Raw genomic sequence first — 19,211 nt, 5'->3', positions numbered from 1 at the left:
ACAGCATTCCATGCGCCTTCGGCATTTAGTCATGCCAGTCACATGACCACGGAGACATCTTTGGACAGTGCTAGCTCTTCAGCTTAGAAATGGAGATGTGCACCGCCCCCTAGAGTAGGGAACAACTAGCACATATGTGCAAGGGGAAGCTTTCCCTTTAGTGGTTAAGACACCAGGCTGGAAACCAGAAGTCTGTGAATTTTAGTTCCTCCTCAAGCACAAAGGCAGCTGGGTGACTTTGGGCCAGTTCCTTCAAGTCTTCAAGAATTGGACATGATTGAAGCAAAGATATTGGCCTCATGTTTCCTTTCTCAGTTATTTCAGGGAAAAGGTTGTGATGGTTAACCAAGTATGTATTTCACGGGGTGTCTATGCCTAAAGATATCAATAATGTGTAAAAAAAGAGGCATCCTATTAATTAGTACTCACATTTCTGGACACTTTGTAGCTTTGTTCCTAAGCTACTTAGCTCTGCTTCTTCTTTTCATTTCAGCTTTGATAAGGTCTATGTTTCATCCGTCACATTGTTTGAATCCTCTTTGAATGGCTACTTCTTTCTCTCTCTCTTTCGTAATTCTTTACTTCCATTGTAATTGCAGCCACTTCTGGAGAGGTCAACCCCCTAAAAGAGAAAGCAGAACAGGGTCACCCAGTTGCCTTGGCAACTCAGGAATACTTTTTTTAATGTTTTCCCATGCTAGGTTTCAAGCAATGACATGTCCCAAGTGCTATCTTTTGCAAAACAAAATGACAAAGTGATGATTCTTTTTCTTTTACCAACAACCCCTGATGAAAATAGAGGAAAGGAAATAAGGTTGCTAAATAGTCTGAACTCCTCGCACGCCATATTTCTATTAGTTGAAGTTTCCTTCGCATCAGAACACTCTATTCTCAATTCAGGTTGGTGGGACCTCCGAGCAATGACTTCCACCTGTTCCAATTTCTTCTCCAAAGTTTGCTCTCTCTTTTTTTTGAAAAAAAAAACCCATCATTTACAACCCGCCAATAAACAATTCATCAAAGGGACTTAGTTTCTTGAAATGAATTTAGAAACCAGAAAATTCTGCGTCAACCTAAATGAAACGGACATGAAACTATGCAAAAGAATTCTGCAGAGGCCATTTACTTTAACACTGATGGGCAGGTGTCAATAGTGATCATATGGTCAGCTCTGCCTTTTGCTTTGTTTTACTGGAAAACCCTTTCCTCTCAGATAATGCTTTTCCTCCCACAAAGTCCTGGATAAGGTCCTGGAAATGTGGTCTAACCTTAGGAATTGACAAAAAGGTTTATTCAATCGAATAAACATTTGCAATATTGTATCCAGTTCTGATCATCAGGTTTAGGTTTAGGTTTATTAAATTTATAGACTGCCCCCTCTCCCCGTAGGGACTCGGGGCGGTGTACAGACCGTTCGTGTAACAAACAACAAAACATAACATAAAACATCAGACAAGACAACGCAAACATACCGTCTGTATATACAACCCAAACTAATTAAATAATTAAAAACAATTCTAAAACCAATTTAAAACCCCAAAATTTAAAATTTAAAAAGCCATCCAGGAAGGTCAGTAGTGGGTGTTCTCTGTAAGTACAATTACAGTTACAATTAGGCCAGGCCGGCTAGTCGAAACAGGTGGGTCTTGAGTTTCTTGCGGAAGGAGCGGAGGTCCAAGGTGGTTCTAATATCGGGGGGGAGGTCGTTCCAGAGGGTTGGGCCCATCACAGAGAAGTCCCTATTCCTAGGCACCGCCCACCCGCACTGCTTAGCGGAAGGTACCCGGAGGAGTCCCTCTCTCCGTATCAATATCAAAAGGACATTGACACTCTGGAAAGAGTGCAGAGAAGAGCAACAAGGCTGATTAGGGGACTGCAGTCTAAAACATACAAAGAACGGTTGTAAGAATTTGATATGTCTAGTCTAATGAAAAGAAGGACTAGGAGACGCACGATAGCAGTGTACCAGTATCTGAGAGTCTCCTACAAAGACGAAGGAGTTAAACTATTTTCCAAACCAACAAAAAAGGTCAGACAACAAATGATGGATGGAAACTAACCAAGGAGAGAAGCAACCTAGAAATAAGGAGAAAGTTCTTGAAGGTGAAAACAATCAACCAATGGGGTAGTTTGTCTTCAGAAATTGTGGGTGCTCCATCACTGGAAGAGAATGGACAATCAACATCTAAGGACTCCTCCAACTCTATTCTTCTATGTTCTATGTTCAATGCTATTCTATCACATTTTAAGACTTCGTATAATTCTCCCATGGATGCCAATTCTCCAACTTGCTTTCCAGGAAGAAAGAATATAGCTTTGGGATGTCAGTCAAACATCCTAACTCCCCGCAAATAAAATGCTTGAAAAGAAGCTGAAGTTCACACTTAGAACTGGCTGGGGGAAAAAAGCCAAAACTTCATTAGAAGTCCTTGATTACTACGGAGTGTGAAATTGCATCTTGTCTTGTACACAAATGTGGAGAAGGGAGGTCAGGAATTAAACATTTGAACAAAGCCAAAAGGATTAATTCCTTCCCAGCAATAACTCTTCACACTGAAGGGTCCCCCCCATCCCATCCTCCCACCCTTTTGAATGAAAAAAAAAAAGAATTGTTTCCAATAGTATCGTCTACCTATATTTGAAGAGTATAAGCTCCCCTCTCTCTGCCTACATAGATCCTCGTTTTCTCTCACTCTTTCTCTGCCAAATGAGCTTTCCTTGCTTCAGATATTTCTTAATCATGGTTTCTTAAAGGATTATGACAAAGCTGTTGGGGATTATTTCTTTTCCATTTTTTTGGTCAAAGTTTAGTGTAAGCCTATGCCTGGGATTTTGCTAAAACTTGGAGTTTGCAAAACAGGTACAAGGAGGGTGCAAAGACATTCCAAGCTCATTTTATTCAGTAGCTCACACCTAGAACAGAATAGAATAACAGAGTTGGAGGGAGCCTTGGAGGTCTTCTAATCCAGCCCCCTGCTTAGGCAGGAAACCCTATACCACTTTAGACAAATGGTTATCCGACATCTTCTTAAAAACTTCCAGTGTTGGAGCATTCACAACTTCTGGAGGAAAGTTGTTCCACTGATTAATTGTGCTTGTCAGGAAATCTAAGTTGCTTCTCTCTTTGATCAGTTTCCATCCATTGCTTCTTGTTCTGCTCTCGGGTGCTTTGGAGAATAGCTTGACTCCTTCTTCTTTATGGCAACCCCTGAGATATTGGAACACTGCTATCATGTCTCCCTTAGTCCTTCTTTTCATTAAACTAGACATACCCATTTACTGCAACCGTTCTTCATATGTTTTCACCTTCAGCCCCCTAATCATCTTCATTGCTCTTCTCTGCACTCTTTCTAGAGTCTCCACATCTTTTTTACATCATGGCGACCAAAGCTGGATGCCGTATTCCAAGGGTGGCCTTCCCAAGGCCTTATAAAGTGGTATTAACACTTCACGTGATCTTGATTCTTTCCCTCTGTTGATGCAGCCTAGAACTGTGTTGCCTTTTTTGGCAGCTGCTGCATACAGCTGGCTCATATTTAAATGGTTGTCCACTAGGACTCCAAGATCCCTTTTACAGTTACTACTATTGAGCAAGGTACCACCTACACTGTACCTGGGCACCTATCTCATATCAATTATCTTACACATTTTTTTCAATGTGCCCCCATCCCCAGCAATAACCTAAACCCAGATAAATGCCATCAAGACTGCAAAAAATATTTCCCTTAAATCAGGGGTGTCAAACTCAAGGCCTGTGGGGGTGCTTAGATCTACCCCCCCCCTCGGGGCCGCCCTGGAAATAATGAAAGAAACAGCTCTGCTTTCGCTGGCAGAGGGTTGCAGGAGGCTGTCGCAGCCTCAAACAGAGCTTAGGAGCCCATTTTTGCTGTCAGAGCACTTGGGCCAGCACAGGCACCCCCGACACGAGTGATGTCAAGCAGGCAATGCCCACCCTGCCTGTGCCTACCCAGCTGCCCGAGGTCGAACGCAACCCTGATGCGGCCCTCAATGAAATCGAGTTTGACACCCCTGTCTTAAGTTGATGAAAAAGTAACATGATCTCCCTGCTCCCTGCATGGCCAATTTGTTATGAGTTGCCTCCTCTCCCCTCTTCTCTCTCTCCTCACACTTACAAGGGCCGTAAGTGTGAAAAATGGTCATAAGTCACTCTTTCAGGGGCATTGTAACTGGATGATCACTAAATGAACTTTTGTAGATGGAGGGCTTTCGTAAGCTGTAGCAGGAGTAAAATGCTACCGGTTTGGACTGGTTTGCTCAAACCGGTAGTAAAAAAAAAAAAGCTACCAGTTCACCTGAACTGGTAGTAAGAAGTAAGACGTTTTGATGATCAGCTGTGACCCACGATTTCTTTCTAGCTAATCTAAATCACATGGCACAGCGGATGTCCCTCCCCCTTGCTGTTCTACTAACCTTTGCAGGCGCACTTGATAGCAGGCTCCGCCCACCCACCCAGACGTCATCACATCCATTTTTGACGCTCTGTGCATGCGCGGAGGTGGGTGCTCACATTTGCGCACCGGTAGTGAAGGTAAGTAGATTTCACCCCTGAGTTGTAGGTATCCTCTTCTCCTACAGAGAAAAGAATGAGGAAATCTGCAACTAAGTGAACTTCTGTCAAATACGTAAGGGTGAGGGGGGGAAAAGCCACCTAGGTTGGCTTTTGAAGGTATATATTCTATTTACGCTGACCTTTTCCGATGTATATTTAACACTTCAGCTTTCTCTTTGCACGTTCTCAAACCTGGAACTGCTTGAAAAGCCCAATTGCATATTTTTTTAAAGGTGCTTCATGCTGATGTTTTAAAAATTCTGTGAACTTTTGCTTTAATTTTCCCCCTCTTTTTGTTAAGGTAAATGGCGTTTGCTTATTGTAGAACGTCTTGAAAAGCCTGGATGTTGTAAGGACATAAATATCCTCTACTTCGCCTCTGTGGGTGGTTTCCTTTGGCAGGTAAAATTCGCATGTGGGCTCCCTTTATTCCTGTGTACAATTCTTTTCTTTTGTTCTTGCCTACTTTCTCCCGATTTGAAAGGTGAGCTTAGGGAAGCAGAGGGGCCTTTTTCATTCACAGTTCAGCGGCTTAAGGGCTGAATTCGCAACCGCAGATTGGCATAGCTGTCTCTTATGTCTGCTTCCAGCAGAGCTGGCTCTCCAGAATTTGGAAGGTTTCAGGACTTTTGAAACGGTGTCTGGAGATACTGCTTATACTGTAGACAGTGACTTGACACTTAGGTCCTAATATGTCCCCCTTCACACACACACACCCAACTTGGCTGTTTTTGCTCTGAATCCTGGTTAATGGTTCACTACGTGTCTTGGGATGGAAACTTGGTTTTGGATTGAGATTGCACCATAAACAATGAATCATATCTTGCAACTCAGTGCTAAGCTGGGTTCCTTATACATAAATCCTGCTGAGTTTGTTGTTTCAGTTGCGAAGCCTTGTCTGACCCATTGCGACCCCATGGACAACCTTCCTCCAGGCCTTCCTGTCCTCTAACATCCTCTGGAGTCCATTTAAGCTCACGCCGACTGCTTCGGTGACTCCATCCAACCATCTCATTCTCTGTCGTCTTCTTCTTTTGCTCTCCATCGTTCCCAGCATGAGGCTCTTCTCCAGGGAGTCCTTCCTTTTCATTAGGTGGCCAAAGGATTTGAGCTGCATCTTCAAGATCTGGCCTTCTAAAGAGCAGCCAGGGTTGATCTCCTCTAGGACTGACCGGTTTGATCGCCTTGAAGTCCAAGGGACTCGCAGGAGTCTTCTCCAGTACCAGAGTTCAAAGGCCTCCATTCTTTGGTGCTCTGCCTTCCTTATGGTCCAACTTTCACAGCCATCCATTGCAACTGGAAAAACTGAATTTACTGGAATTCATTTGCTACTACTGGTGAGCATTGTGAAAGTCTGTATAGATTCTCAGTCATCCAGGTCGTGGTTGTCCCAAAGGTGTTTTTTCAGGAGGCAACTGGACTTTCATGTTTTTTCTTTGAAGATGTTTTGCTTCTCATCCAAGAAGCTTCTTCAGCTCTGACTGGATGGTGAAGAATGGAAGGATTTATATTCCTTGCATACCGCTGGTCATTTGCATCCTTTTAGCTGGTTGTTGAGGTCATCTGGAGGTTTAGTAGAGGAAAAATTGCAGACTACAGGAACCATTTGCACCACTCAGGTGACCCTGAGGACACAGAGAAACCACCAAGTGGCCTCAGGGACCCTCTAAAAGGATGCAAATGACCAGCTGTCTGCAAGGATTATAAATCCTTCCATTCCCCACCATCCTGCCAGACCTGAAGAAGCTTCATGGGTGAGAAGCAAAACATCTTCAAAGAAAAAAACAAGAAAGTCCAGTTGCCTCCTGAAAAAGCACCTTTGGGACAATGAGTATTGTGAGGGGTTTTTTTTTTTAGAACCATCACAAAGTTAATTAGTAAGGCAGTTGAATTTGAGATTTGAAATCAGCAAATGGCACTTTGAACTGGAGGTTTGTGCGTTGAAGGTAACAGAATAGCAGAGTTGGAAGGGACCTTGGAGGTCTTCTAGTCCAACCCCCTGCACAAGCAGGAAACCCTGTACCATTTCAGACAAATGATGGTCCTTCTTAAAAACCTTCAGTTTTGCAGCACTCAAAACTTTGGAGGGGCAAGTCATTCCGCTAATTAATTGTTCTAATTGTCAGGAAATTTCTCCTTCGTTCCAGGTTAGTTCTCTCTTTGATTAATTTCCATCCATTGTTTCTTGTAAATTTGAACCGAATTCATTCAAGAATACACAAAAATGTTTGCAGTAATAAAAATCATATTTTATAACAAAGTAAACCCTCAGCACAATGGCTCAATGGCTAAGAACTGAGCTTGTCAATCAGAAAGGTCAGCAGTTCAGCAGTTCGAATCCCTAGAGCGGCATAACAGAGTGAGCTCCCATTACTTGTCCCAGCTTCTGCCAACCTAGCAGTTCGAAAGCACATAAAAAATGCAAGTAGAAAATAGGAACCACGTTTGGTGGGAAGGGAACAACGTTCCGTGCGCCTTTGGCTATTAGTCATGCCGGCCAATGACCACGGAGATGTCTTCAGACAGCACTGGCTCTCGGGTTTTGAAATGGAGATGAACACCGCCCCCTAGAGTCAGGAACGACTAGCACATATGTGCGAGGGGAGCCTTTGCCTTTAAACCCTCAACACAACACAGCAGTAGACAGTTGTTCTAAAGCTTCTTCTAAGTATGTTAAGTCTCAGAACAGACAGTGAAGTAAAGTTGAACACCATAATTTATTTATTTATATATATATACATATTTGGGCATACATATATATGTATTTGTGTTACAACCCCTGGTATGCCCAAATATGGGAGGGAGCTCACTACTCCCCCCTTTCTGTCCTTTGGCTCATTACAGAAGACCATCCAGGCAGAAAACCATATTTTTATTTTTAATGTTGCCTTTGCTATGTTTGTGTTGTATAAAGTCTCCCTTTATTTATTTATCAGCACAAATACAACACACACACACACACACACAAGGAAAACATTACCATGCTTTGGGGCTCAGACTCAGGAATTTCCTTCTTGGAAATGTTTTTGTTTTTTTTTGAGTAGCATAGCCTTGAACCTTGCAGAGCCTTAATTGAAATTGCCTTCAATTGAAAGCACCTGATTATTATGACATCATGTAATCAGGAGTGGGTTCATTTCACCTGACTGCCAGGACTGTTCCTTACATCTGCCTCCATCTTTTTTTGTTGTTGTTGTTCTCTCAAACCCACTCCACAGACCTCGGAATGGCATTTTCCAAAGGTGAATCTTAATATTCATATCCCTGGATGACATAAACAGAAGAGTTCTACAAAGAAAAATGGCACTGGTGAGGCAACAGGATTCTCTTCATCACACAAAGAGCCTCAAACCTTCTCTTTACTTTCTACCTTTAGCTTCTATCACTCAGTTGCCCAAGCGAGAAGAATCTTCTGCCCTTGGGTAGAAACCTCTTCAAGCAAAGTGCAGAGAAGAACAACTAAGGTGATTAAAGGCCTGCAGACCAAAACATATGAAGGACGGTGGCAGGAACTGGGTACGTCTAGTTTAATGAAAAGAAGGACTAGGAGTGACGTGATAGCAGTCTTCCAATATCTCAGGGGCTGCCATAAAGAAGAAGGAGTCAAGCTATTCTCCAAAGCACCAGAAGGCAAGACAAGAAGCAATGGGTGGAAACTAATCCAGGAGAGAAGCAACCTGGAATCAAGGAGAAAGCTCCTAACAGTGAGGACAATTAACCAGTGGGATGGGTTGCTTTCAGAAATTGTGGGAACTTCATTACTGGAGGTTTTTAAGGAAAGACTGGACAGACTTGTCTGAAATGATATAGGCTCTCCTGCTTGAGCAGGGGGCTGGACTAGAAGACCTCCAAAGTCCCTTCCAGCTCTGTGCTGATTCTTTGATAATAATATGCTAGACAAGGCAGAAAAATGATATTTGTTGTAGCAGCTTCTCTGCGTTTGAGCTGAGCCATGCTGAAAGGAGGCGAGTGGCACTTGAGCATATGATGTGGAGATGCTGGATGAAACTGGTTAACACTTTTAAAACAAAAGCAGTTTATTTCATCATTCCAAGATGTTATAAAGCCTCAAAAAAACTGATATGGGGACTTGAGGCAATACACCATACAACGAATGAGGACTCCTGCCCTGGACAAGGGGGTTGGACTAGAAGACCTCCAAGGTACCTTCCAGCCCTGGGATTCTACGATTCTGTAAGTCGAGCAGCCATCTTGTTTCCTAATCAACTTTGAGTGCAGGCTTCCTTTGAAACTGTGTCAGGGTGAAACACTGCTTGAAAGAATTGCCTAGCCCTAGTAAACATTAATGATGAAACAAGAAAGTTCATTTGGGGAGCCCGGAAACTCTCTTTCCTCCTTCTTAGCAGATATGTCAAGGAGCCTGGAGCTAAAATATTTAGGAAGTCTTTTATAATAGCCTCAGAAGTTAAGGGAGTAAAATGTATAACACGCATATGTAGCAGAGGTCTCTGCAGGTTTCTCCTTTGGAAGAAAAAGTGGTCTTTCCCTTGGGTTTTGTTTTAGACATTATGTATGTATGTATGTATGTATGTATGTATGTATGTATGTATGTATGTATATATATATATATGTATGTATATATATGTATGTGTGTATATATATATATATATATATATATATATATATATATATATATATATATATATATATATATATATATATATATATATATATATATATATATATATATATATATATATATAATCACATGAGTATTTAATGGACTATCTTAAAGATTGAAAGAGTCTTTAAACTGTCAAAGAACCATTCTTATCCCTGGCCGAGCCAAGGTTTCCCATTTGCTTTTTATGAAGCTCTTTCCAGGATGGATGGCATTTTAACAGCCTCCGCAATGGTTTCTCTTCATGCAACTGGCCAAAATGGGGCTACTAAATAGTTTATAAAAGAATAGGATTATTCCCTTGCCTGTGTCTGCGTAGCCTGCAAGTGATGTGTCTTGTGATTTTGCTGGTTTGTAGACCGAAAGAGCATGGCTTAATTGAGACGGGGAGATGTTTTCTGTTGTTGTTATTGTTGTTGTTGATGATGTTGATGTTCTTCTTCCTCTTCTTCCTCCTCCTTCTTTTCCTCTTCCTCTTCTTCCTCCCCCTCCTTCTCCTTCTTTTCTTCTTCTTCTTCTTCTTCCTCTTCCTCCTCCTTTTCCTCCTCCTCTTTCTTTTCCTCTTCCTCTTCTTCATCCACCTCCTCCTCCTCCTCCTCCTCCTCCTCCTCCTCCTCCTCCTCCTCCTCCTCCTCCTCCTCCTCCTCCTCCTCCTCCTCCTCCTCCTCCTCCTCCTCCTCCTCCTCCTCTTCTTCTTCTTCTTCTTCTTCTTCTTCTTCTTCTTCTTCTTCTTCTTCTTCTTCTTCTTCTTCTTCTTCTTCTTCTTCCTACTTTATCAGATTGTCACTGAATAACATACTTGTGCCCTCTGTTTTACTGGCAGAGCTTCATTCTACAGGTAGTCCTCGACTTACAACAGGGCCGTCAAACTCAAGGCCCGTGAGTCACATCCAGCCCATTGGGTGCTTACATCTGGCCCGTGGGGCCACACTGGAAATAGCAAAGGACTGGACCATGGTACCTTTTCCAGCAAAAGCAGAGCTCAGGAGGGCTGCAGGCAACTCTCTTCAGCTCTGTTTTCACTGGCAGAGAGTTGCAGGAAACCGTTGCATCCTGAATTTTGCAAAGTGCCTGAATTTTGACCATATGATGCTGCAATGGTTGTAACCTAAGGACTGGTTATAAGTCACTTTTCCAGCCCTATTATGACACTGAACAGTCACTAAGTGAAGGGTTGTAAGTTGAGGACTACCTTGTAGTATCCGTAGCTAATGCTGCTTGGAGGCAGTAAATTATTAGCAGTAGATCCTCCCATATTACCTAGCATATTAGACAGCAAGGGATCTCCAGCATTTTTGATCTTGGGCAAAGCACTTCGTCTTCTTCCCATGTGATGTTACCAGTCTTTAAACTCCTCCATGAACGTTCTTCGCCATGTCTTTTGAGGAGGGCACCCTCTTGGTTGTTTAGCATTGGGAGGGGGCCTTCCATCTCATTGCCATCTTGGGGATTTCATCGTTCTCCATACAGAGAACATGAGCTACATGTTGGAATTCTCTGCGTGCAACAATGTTATGTAGTTTGGAGGATAAACCCTTTCGGAGCACTTCCTTGTTAATAATGTGGTCAAAAGAGCAAACCTTTAGGATTCGTCGAAGGCAACTTTTGTGGGAGATGTCAAGCCTCTTGTTATTACTTTGTGTCCAAATCTCACAGGCAAAAACGGCTGTCAGCATCGCTACAGAGGTGAGCAGACAGAGTTTAAGTTTTAACTGAGGACAGTTGAGCTGCCTCAAACAGATCTGAGCCACTTTTGCTTGGTCTTTAAGAATCAGGAAAATATATATTTATATATATATTATGAAGTATAATTTGCCTCCTATTTTCTGGGTACCACCAACATCTCTTAACTCCAGCCAATGATAACAGTTAACAAAGAACCATAAACAGATATTTTGAGCCTGCACTAGAATCGCCCTCCGTCAAACGTTGCTAAAAAGACCGAGGATGGCAAAAGTTGCTGGCACTTTTTCAAGGAAACAAATCAACATCACCAAAGTGTTGATGGGCTTGTCTTTCGAACAGTTGGAAAATAACAGCGGGTTTTTGTTTTTTTAAGGCGCAAGGCTCTCTTTTAAAATGCGATGCTGTGCTGAGGTATATGACATATTTCCTATTGGTGTTATTGCTACCAAGGGCTCCCTTTCTTTTGCAGCTTTCTTGCACATCACAGGTCTGATTCCCACGGATAAGACCCAGAGTGCAAGAAGGAATGAATCGACCAGCATTTCAATTGCACGAACTGGGTTGATTACAAAGCATTTGTGCTGGAGGACAGGCAAAATATTTGGGGCAGTCGTAAAATTTGTTGTACTTGGAGGTTGGCCTGACTGAGGGCTCTGAACACAAGCACTTACATGTCGGTGATGAGAATAGCATAGCATAGCATAGCATAGCATAGCATAGCTTGAAGGGACCTTAGAGGTCTTGTAGTCCAACTCCCTGCTCAGGCAGTAAATCCTACATCACTTCAGACAAATGGTTATCCAATCCATTTTTCTTTGGACCAGGAGTCGGCAACCTTAAACTCTCCAAGAGCCATTTGGACCCATTTCCCACAGAAAAGAAAACAGCGGGAGCTTCAAAACCCTTCCCCTGCCTGACTATTTCCTGAGTGGCCAACAAAACTACCCTATGTAGTTGAATTAAATGTTCTGTTTTCTTCTGAAACTTGTCTTGGGTTTATCCATGGTTGGCCTACCGGAGATCAGAAAGCTCATTAAATCGCATTCCGGCAGGTATCACAGATTGGCAGTTGTGACACATATTTTGAGTGACAGAGAGCTGCAGCAGTGGGATGAAAGAGTCACATGCAGCTCCAGAGCTGTTCATTGCTGACCCCAGCTTTGGACAGAGGGGGCACCAAGCCATTACGGAGCTGTCTGGCTTGCAAGGTTTTTTTTTTTTTTTTTCTCTTTTAAATTTGCAGTCTTCTTCTAGGTTTCTGTTTCTTGGGTCCAAACATACCAGGTTCTTCATTTTTGCTGGTCACCAGTTGGGAGTCCATCATCATCATTTCTCCAAGGCACCTGAGGGTAGAACAAGAAGCAACGGGTGGAAACTAATCAAGGAGAGAAGCAACTTAGAACTGAGGAGAAATTTCCTGACAGTGAGAACAATTAATCAGTGGAACAGAAGTTGCCTCCAGAAGTTGTGAATGCCCCAACACTGGAAGTCTTTAAGAAGATGTTGGATAGCCATTTGTCTGAAACGCTATAGGGTTTCCTGCCTAGGCAGGGGGTTGGACTAGAAGACCTCCAAGATCCCTTCCAACTCTACTATTGTATTATTGTATTATTATTGTATCTCATTTTCCAGCAGCCGCCCCCATCTTGTTGTTATTTCTATTTTCCCTTTTGCTGTGGCAACTTGATTTTCACACTCGGTGTGCTGCACACCTCCGGAGCATAATAAAACATTTCTGTATCTGAAGGCTAGTTTTTCCTCCAACAATTGGCAGGTGTGCTTTTCTGTTTGTTTCCTCTGATTTCTTAATAATACATGGTTACCTCTCTACATTGAATGGCTCCTCAGTTTAAAATGTGATATTACAGTGTCTCTGTGGAAGAGGTGAGCCTGCTGCCTACTTAAAGATCCTGTGGGGCATTAGCTTATCATATTCATTTGTGGATGTATTATTTCATCACTGCAGGCTTTCAAGAATTAAAACACATAAGGGAATATTGCTCCCACCGCCTTGAGTTCCAGAAGCAGTTCCATAGGTGGAAGGTGTAGACATTTTGGTGAGGTACCGATATTTAGTACTGTAAGGAGCCCCAAACCGCTCCTGAGTGAAGGAGTTTAATGTCTGCCAGTTTGAACTGAGGTAATGGAATGTGAGGCAACTGGCAGTTGGAACAGAGTTCTTTTCAGGTGGGGAGGGGGAGTAGAACTCTTTAGCATCAGAGCGTGTTAATTACTGTATAAGAAATAGTAATGATCTGATGGTCATTTCAACAAATCCTTTCTTAGTGAGCACCTAGAAGCCAAGAGGAACATGTGTGCCAAATTTCAAGTTTATACCCTTTACAGTTCTGGAGATTTCGTGATGAGTGAGTGGTATTTAGCTTTTATATAGATAGATTATGAGAACAGCCATATTGATACTAATACAATCCTATTTTCCAGTGGTAGCTGTGTACTATTTTTCTATTCTTAAATCACAGCACTTGGAAAAGTTCACTTTTGAGTCCATATCTACCATAATTTCAAACTATAAAAATTCAGGGGGGAAAAATATCTCATCCCTCCCAATCCTTCTACACCCTCCCTGCCCTGGCCATAAATTATTCCTCATCTTCTTTGAAAACCATCAAGGCTAGACATCACTAAAAACTGTCCTCTATTAGTGCAGTTTAATTCAATTTCCCCTCAAAACGCCTTAAACAGCTTGCGATTCCAAATCCTTGATAGAAAGGGTATTTTATTATTATTATCATCATCATCATCATCATGATTCCATACTTGTTTATGATTTGGGCTGTTATCATTTCATTCCATTGTTAGTTTTTCCATTCCACGTAACTGTGGGTAGTATATAGCAATAACTTTCAGTAAGTACTATAAAACCTAGTACAGGACTTTTAACAGATTCTATAAATCCAAATGTTAAGGCACTAAAATGCAGTTCTAATATACTAGCAGTTCATTAAAAAAAACCTGCCTGTTGGAATAAAAAACATTTTGCAGTCCGTCTCTCTTTTTCTTTGCACCTCTAGTTGTATTGTGATTGGAGTGCAGCCATCTTTCTTGATGGATTGGAACTGGGAGCTAAGTATGATAGATTAAGTTGTCCATGATGAGCAATAAGAGAAGAAGAAGCTATCGCACTTAAAACAGGGTGTGTGAGTGTGTGTGTGCGTTTGTTATCAGTCCCATCATGTTGACCAGACCATGAATCATCCATGCAGGAAACTTAAGAATGGCTACACTGTAATAACAGAATCTTGCAAATCTATTTGTCTTCTACCCCTTTATAGCCATGTGAATTGGGGAGGTGTCTATCTGAGCAGGTTATACATACTTCCTCCCTGTTTTGAACATTAACAGATTAACAGAGTTGAAAGGGACTTTGTAGATTATCTAGTCCAATCCCCCACTCAAGCAGGAGATCCTCCCCATTTCTGACAAATGGCAGTCCAGTCTCTTCTTGAAAGCTTCCAGTGATGAAGCTCTCACAACTTCTGAAGGCCACTTCTGTTCCATTGGTTAATTGTTCTCACTGTCAGAAAATTTCTCCTTACTTCTAGGTTGAATCTCTCCTTGATCAGTTTCCATCCATTCTTCCTTGTCTGGCCTTCAGGGGCTTTGGAGAATAGCTTGACTCCCTCCTCTCTGTGGCAGCCCCTCAAATATTGGAAGACTGCTTTCATGTCTCCCCTGGTCCTTCTCTTCTCTAGACTAGCCATGCCCAGTTCCTGCAACCGTTCATCGTATGTTTTAGCCTCCAGTCCCTAAACATCTTGATTGCTCTTCTCTGCACTCTAGAAAGAATCTCAACATCCTTTTTGTAGTGTGGTGACCAAAACTGGATGCAGTATTCTAGGTGTGGTCTTACTAAGGCTTTATAGAATGGTATTAGTACCTCCCTTGATCTTGGTTGTATCCCTCTGTTAATGCAACATAACCCATTTGTTTTCCTTGTCACTTTGGTAATAGACCTGGTCTATCTGTGAGAAGCCACTTCTTGATTCTCAAAAGTTGGAGAACCAAGGGGTATATAGAAAGCTCTCTGAGATCTTTCTTGGCAATGTATGTTTATTCATTTATGGTATTATTATAAAGCTTACATCATACAGTGTATTATTTCAATACTGGCATTTATGCAATGCCAATTAAAAATTGTTAATACACTAATGTTCAAGTCATTTAAGCCAATCAATGTTGATGTTCTCCATTTCTCTACTGCTTTTGCCCAAGGTAGCAAAAGTAAAATAATATTTCTTGTTATTTCCAATTCATCCAACAATACCATTCAGGTATCGTATTGCATTCAGGGATCCATTTCTTCTCAAAATGGTTCTGCATTTGAAGAGGTGTGGGATGGCTGGTGTCAACCGCGAATTCATTAAACTGTCAACTTCTGATCTCTTTAAATTTATTCTCTGACTTACTCCAGTTTAATTTTACCAGGTCAATTGAGGAATTGTTTGAAACACAGGGAAGTGATATCCTTAATATCTTTGCCTTGTTTTCCCTCTGACTGCTAAAGATCAGGCAAAGATCTAAAGATCAGATTGGGCAAAGCTGTCTCACTTAAAAAAAAACACTATAAATAGTCAGAATAACAGAACCTCGGAGTTGGAAGATACTTTGGAGGTCATATAGTCCAACCCCCTGCTCAAGCAGGAGACCGCATAACATTCCAGACTGGCTGTCTTATAAACCTCCAATGTTAGAGCACCCACTACTTCTGAAGGCAATCAGTTCCACTAGTTAATTGTTCTCACTATTAGGAAATTTGTCCTTAGTTCCAGGTTCCATTGACTCCAATAAGTAAAGGGTAAGGTTCTCCTTGCACATATGTGCTATTCGTTCCTGACTCTAGGGAGCGGTGCTCATCTCTTTTTCAAAGCCAAAGAGCCAGCACTGTCCAAAGACATCTCCGTGGTCATGTGGCTGGCATGACTTAAATGCCGAAAACGCACAGAACACTGTTACCTTCCCACCAAAGGTGGTCCCTATTTTTCTACTTGCATTTTTTAATGTGCTTTCGAAGTGCTAGGTTGGCAGAAGTTGGGACAAGTCACGGGAGCTCACTCCGTTATGCAGCACTAGGGATTCGAACTGCTGAATTGCCAACCTTTCTGATCGACAAGCTCAGCGTCTTAGCCACTGAGCCACCGTGTCCCCATTGACTCCTATATGGCAAGTCTTTTATTTCAGTGGAGCCAGCACTGAAGTAGAATCAACACCCTTTTAGAAATGTTCATCTTTCCAAGTCTCCAAACTCTCAATTGCAAAAATCGGTTTGAATTTCTCCTTCGTCCATCTGGGATGTCTGGGAAGGTTGAACCAGCATGCTCTTTGCCACGTGGTTGCCTCCTCTTTCTCTTCTCTGTTTCTTCCTTTTACCCATAAAAGTGCCCACATCTATTGACTTAAATCCAGCTGGGCCACCATGGAAGATAAAAATATAAACAAATGTTTCCTTCATTTCAGAGATGATTCTGCTGAGCGGTCGAGATCAATCTTTATTAAAGACCTCGAATGTTTTCTTATTCTTTATGAGCCATTAATTAGCTGGAATCCTGTTGTGGTAGCATTCAGCTACTTGCTGTGAGGTCTTGCTTGGTAATTTCAAACAGAAAGGCAAAATAAAGTTAGTCACCTGAAATTGCCTTCAGTACTGTATTTTTCAGAGTATAAGACACACCTTTTCCCTCCAAAAAAGAGGGTGAACATTTGGGTGCATCTTATACACCAAATTTAGCCTCCCACCTCCACCAGAGGCCAAAAACGCAAGGCATGGTGGCAGTGGTGGGTTGCAGGTGGTACACCCCGGTATGGACATACCACAACCTGCCCAGAGCATGGGTACCGTTCCGGTATGGTGCTCTGGAGGGTCCACTCGCCCACCTGAGCTCCTTAGCTGTCATTTAAGCCTTTGGTGCTTCCGCGCAAGTGCATGGCTCATACGGTGCTGCGTGACACTCCACCGAGCAGCTGGAGCATCGCGGAGGCTTGCGGAGGTGTCACAGGCAGGTATGAGGCATGTGCGCACTGTGCGTGTGCATGTGGGTGATGCCGGGCTGGTTCCAACTCTACTGGTTGGAACGGGATCCGGAAACCACCACTGCATGGAGGCAGCGATGGTCTGTGGCAATTCCTGGCGCCTGGAACAGCTGATTGTGGAGTTGTGGGTGCCCCATCACTTGAGATTTTCAAAGTAGACTGGACAACCATTTGATGCGGATGGTGCGAGGCCTTGAGCAGGGGAATTGGACTGGAAGAGCTCTGAGGTTCCTTCCGCCCCTATGTTCTATACATAAAAATTCAGGAACAGAACGGAACGCATAGGAAACCAACAGAAGAGAATAGGAAAAGATGGTTTAATGGAGCGGAAGAACTTTCATTGAAAAAAAGGAGAATATTGGAGGAATAGATGATGTGCTGTGGTCTGCAATTTAATAGAAAAAGAGAGCTTAGTGATGGGGAGGACAGGATTAAAGATTGTTTTAACAGTAAGCTACGCAATCAATGTCTTTTTATTCGGTTGAATTGTTGTTCCTTCTCCTGTCTTGCTCTGTAGGGTTGCTCATATATTAATTGCCCCAATTCTTTGCCTCCCACCTTCCTTTAACTACCGGGAAGCTTCCATTTTGAGGAGATGAAGTTATTTTGCACCAGGAGCTGTGGTGGTGCAGGGGTTAGAATGGAGTATTGCAGGCTAGCTGGGAAATTCTGCGAGTTGAAGTCCACAAGTCTTAAAGTTCTCAAGTTTGGACACCCCTGCCCTATACAATTTCAAACAAACAGTTGTCCAATCTCTTAAAAATGTCCAGTGTTGGAGCATTTACAACTTCTGGAGACAAGCTGTTCCACTAATTATTTGTTCTCACTGTCAGGAAATTTCTCCTTAGTTCTAAGTTGCTTCTCTCCTTGATTTCTTGCTTCTCCCATTGCTTCTTGTTCTACCCTCAGGTGCTTTGCGGAATAGATTGACTCCCTGTTCTTTGTGGCAACCCCTGAGATATTGGAACACTGCTATCATGTCTCCCCTAGCCCTTCTTTTCATTAAACTAGACATACACACTTCCAGCAACCGTTCTTCATATGTTTTAGCCTCCAGCCCCGTAATCATCTTTGTTGCCCAGTGGTGAGTTCCTACTACTTCACCCCATTTCGGCCGAACCGGTAGAGGTTTGGTGCCCTGGGTCACTGGAACCAGCAGGAATGGACCCAGGCCTGCCACACCCCTGAGCCAGTTCCCCATGTGGTGCCATTGGTGCCGCCATCTTGTTTTTCAGTTTTGCACATACGCAGAACAATTTTAATTGCACTGCACATGTGGGTGCAGCACGCATCAAGCATGATCATGAGCAAACTGGCCTGCCGGAACCCATCCTTGCTAAACATGTAATGTTGGGGGCCTATAGTATGTATAAAATGGGAAAGGATGGAGGGTTACTCTTGATGCTATGCCAGAATAACAATGCCCTAATTGAAGCTCCCTGATTCTCAGCACCGAAGCAACAATTGCACACAAAAAGAATGCAGGAAGCAGGAGAGATTGTGGTGGGTGGGATAATACTGATATAAATGCACCTACCACTCTTTGGTAGCAGGTCTTCATGACATCCCAGGTAAAAGGGAAGAGAGAGAGGGGCGAGGGAGATGGGGGAGAGAGAGGGGGGGCTGGCTGTGAATAAATCTGTGCACTTGAAATGCTTTTGACATCCCAGGATTTGGTGGCAAAGTTCTTTCCTCCCTTGCATTCAAGATGCATCTAGTGCCAGGTGTTAGCTCGTAATTTGCATTGATTTCATGTCTCCTTGCAGCCTTTATGCAAATGAGCACAAAGCCCGAGTACAGAAATCAATTGACACAACATATGTAATGCAACCATTTACCAGCGACTAAAAAAATGTGTATAAATCTGACATTAAGCACATGTTTATACGCTGCTTCTTCTGTTGAGATTGACAGGGCTGGGTAAATGACGTGTCCCCTCAGCTTGTTATTATTTATTTATTTATCCTATGATGAGAACATGACAGCAGAGAAGTAAACATATATATATATGTTTATATACATATACATATACATATACATATACATATATATATATATGTGTGTGTGTGTGTGTGTGTGTGTGTGTGTATCTAGGCAGAAAACCATATTTTTAATGTTGCCTTTGTTACATTTGTGTTGTATTTGTGCTGATAAATAAATAAAGGGAGACTAGTATAGATCTATTTCAAGCTATTTAGCTCTCATCAGCTAACCGTACCCTTACTGGGATTTGAACCTTAGCTGTAGGTTTGGATAACCCCCAAA

The 19,211-nt window shown here is 42.5% G+C and overlaps 1 protein-coding gene across 1 annotated transcript in view; it reads left to right on the top strand.

Annotated features, from left to right (window-relative positions):
- LOC309396271 (opioid-binding protein/cell adhesion molecule homolog) overlaps positions 1 to 19,211 on the top strand; it is a 609,765-nt gene that overhangs the window by 130,489 nt on the left and 460,065 nt on the right. The gene's annotated exons all lie outside the window — the stretch shown is intronic.

The sequence above is a fragment of the Natrix helvetica genome (assembly GCF_964273705.1).
Source record: "Natrix helvetica genome assembly, chromosome: 8".
NCBI classification, from domain to species: domain Eukaryota; kingdom Metazoa; phylum Chordata; class Lepidosauria; order Squamata; family Natricidae; genus Natrix; species Natrix helvetica.
The sequence above is the reverse complement of the archived record's forward strand: the minus strand, read 5'-3'. Positions and strand labels throughout refer to the sequence as shown.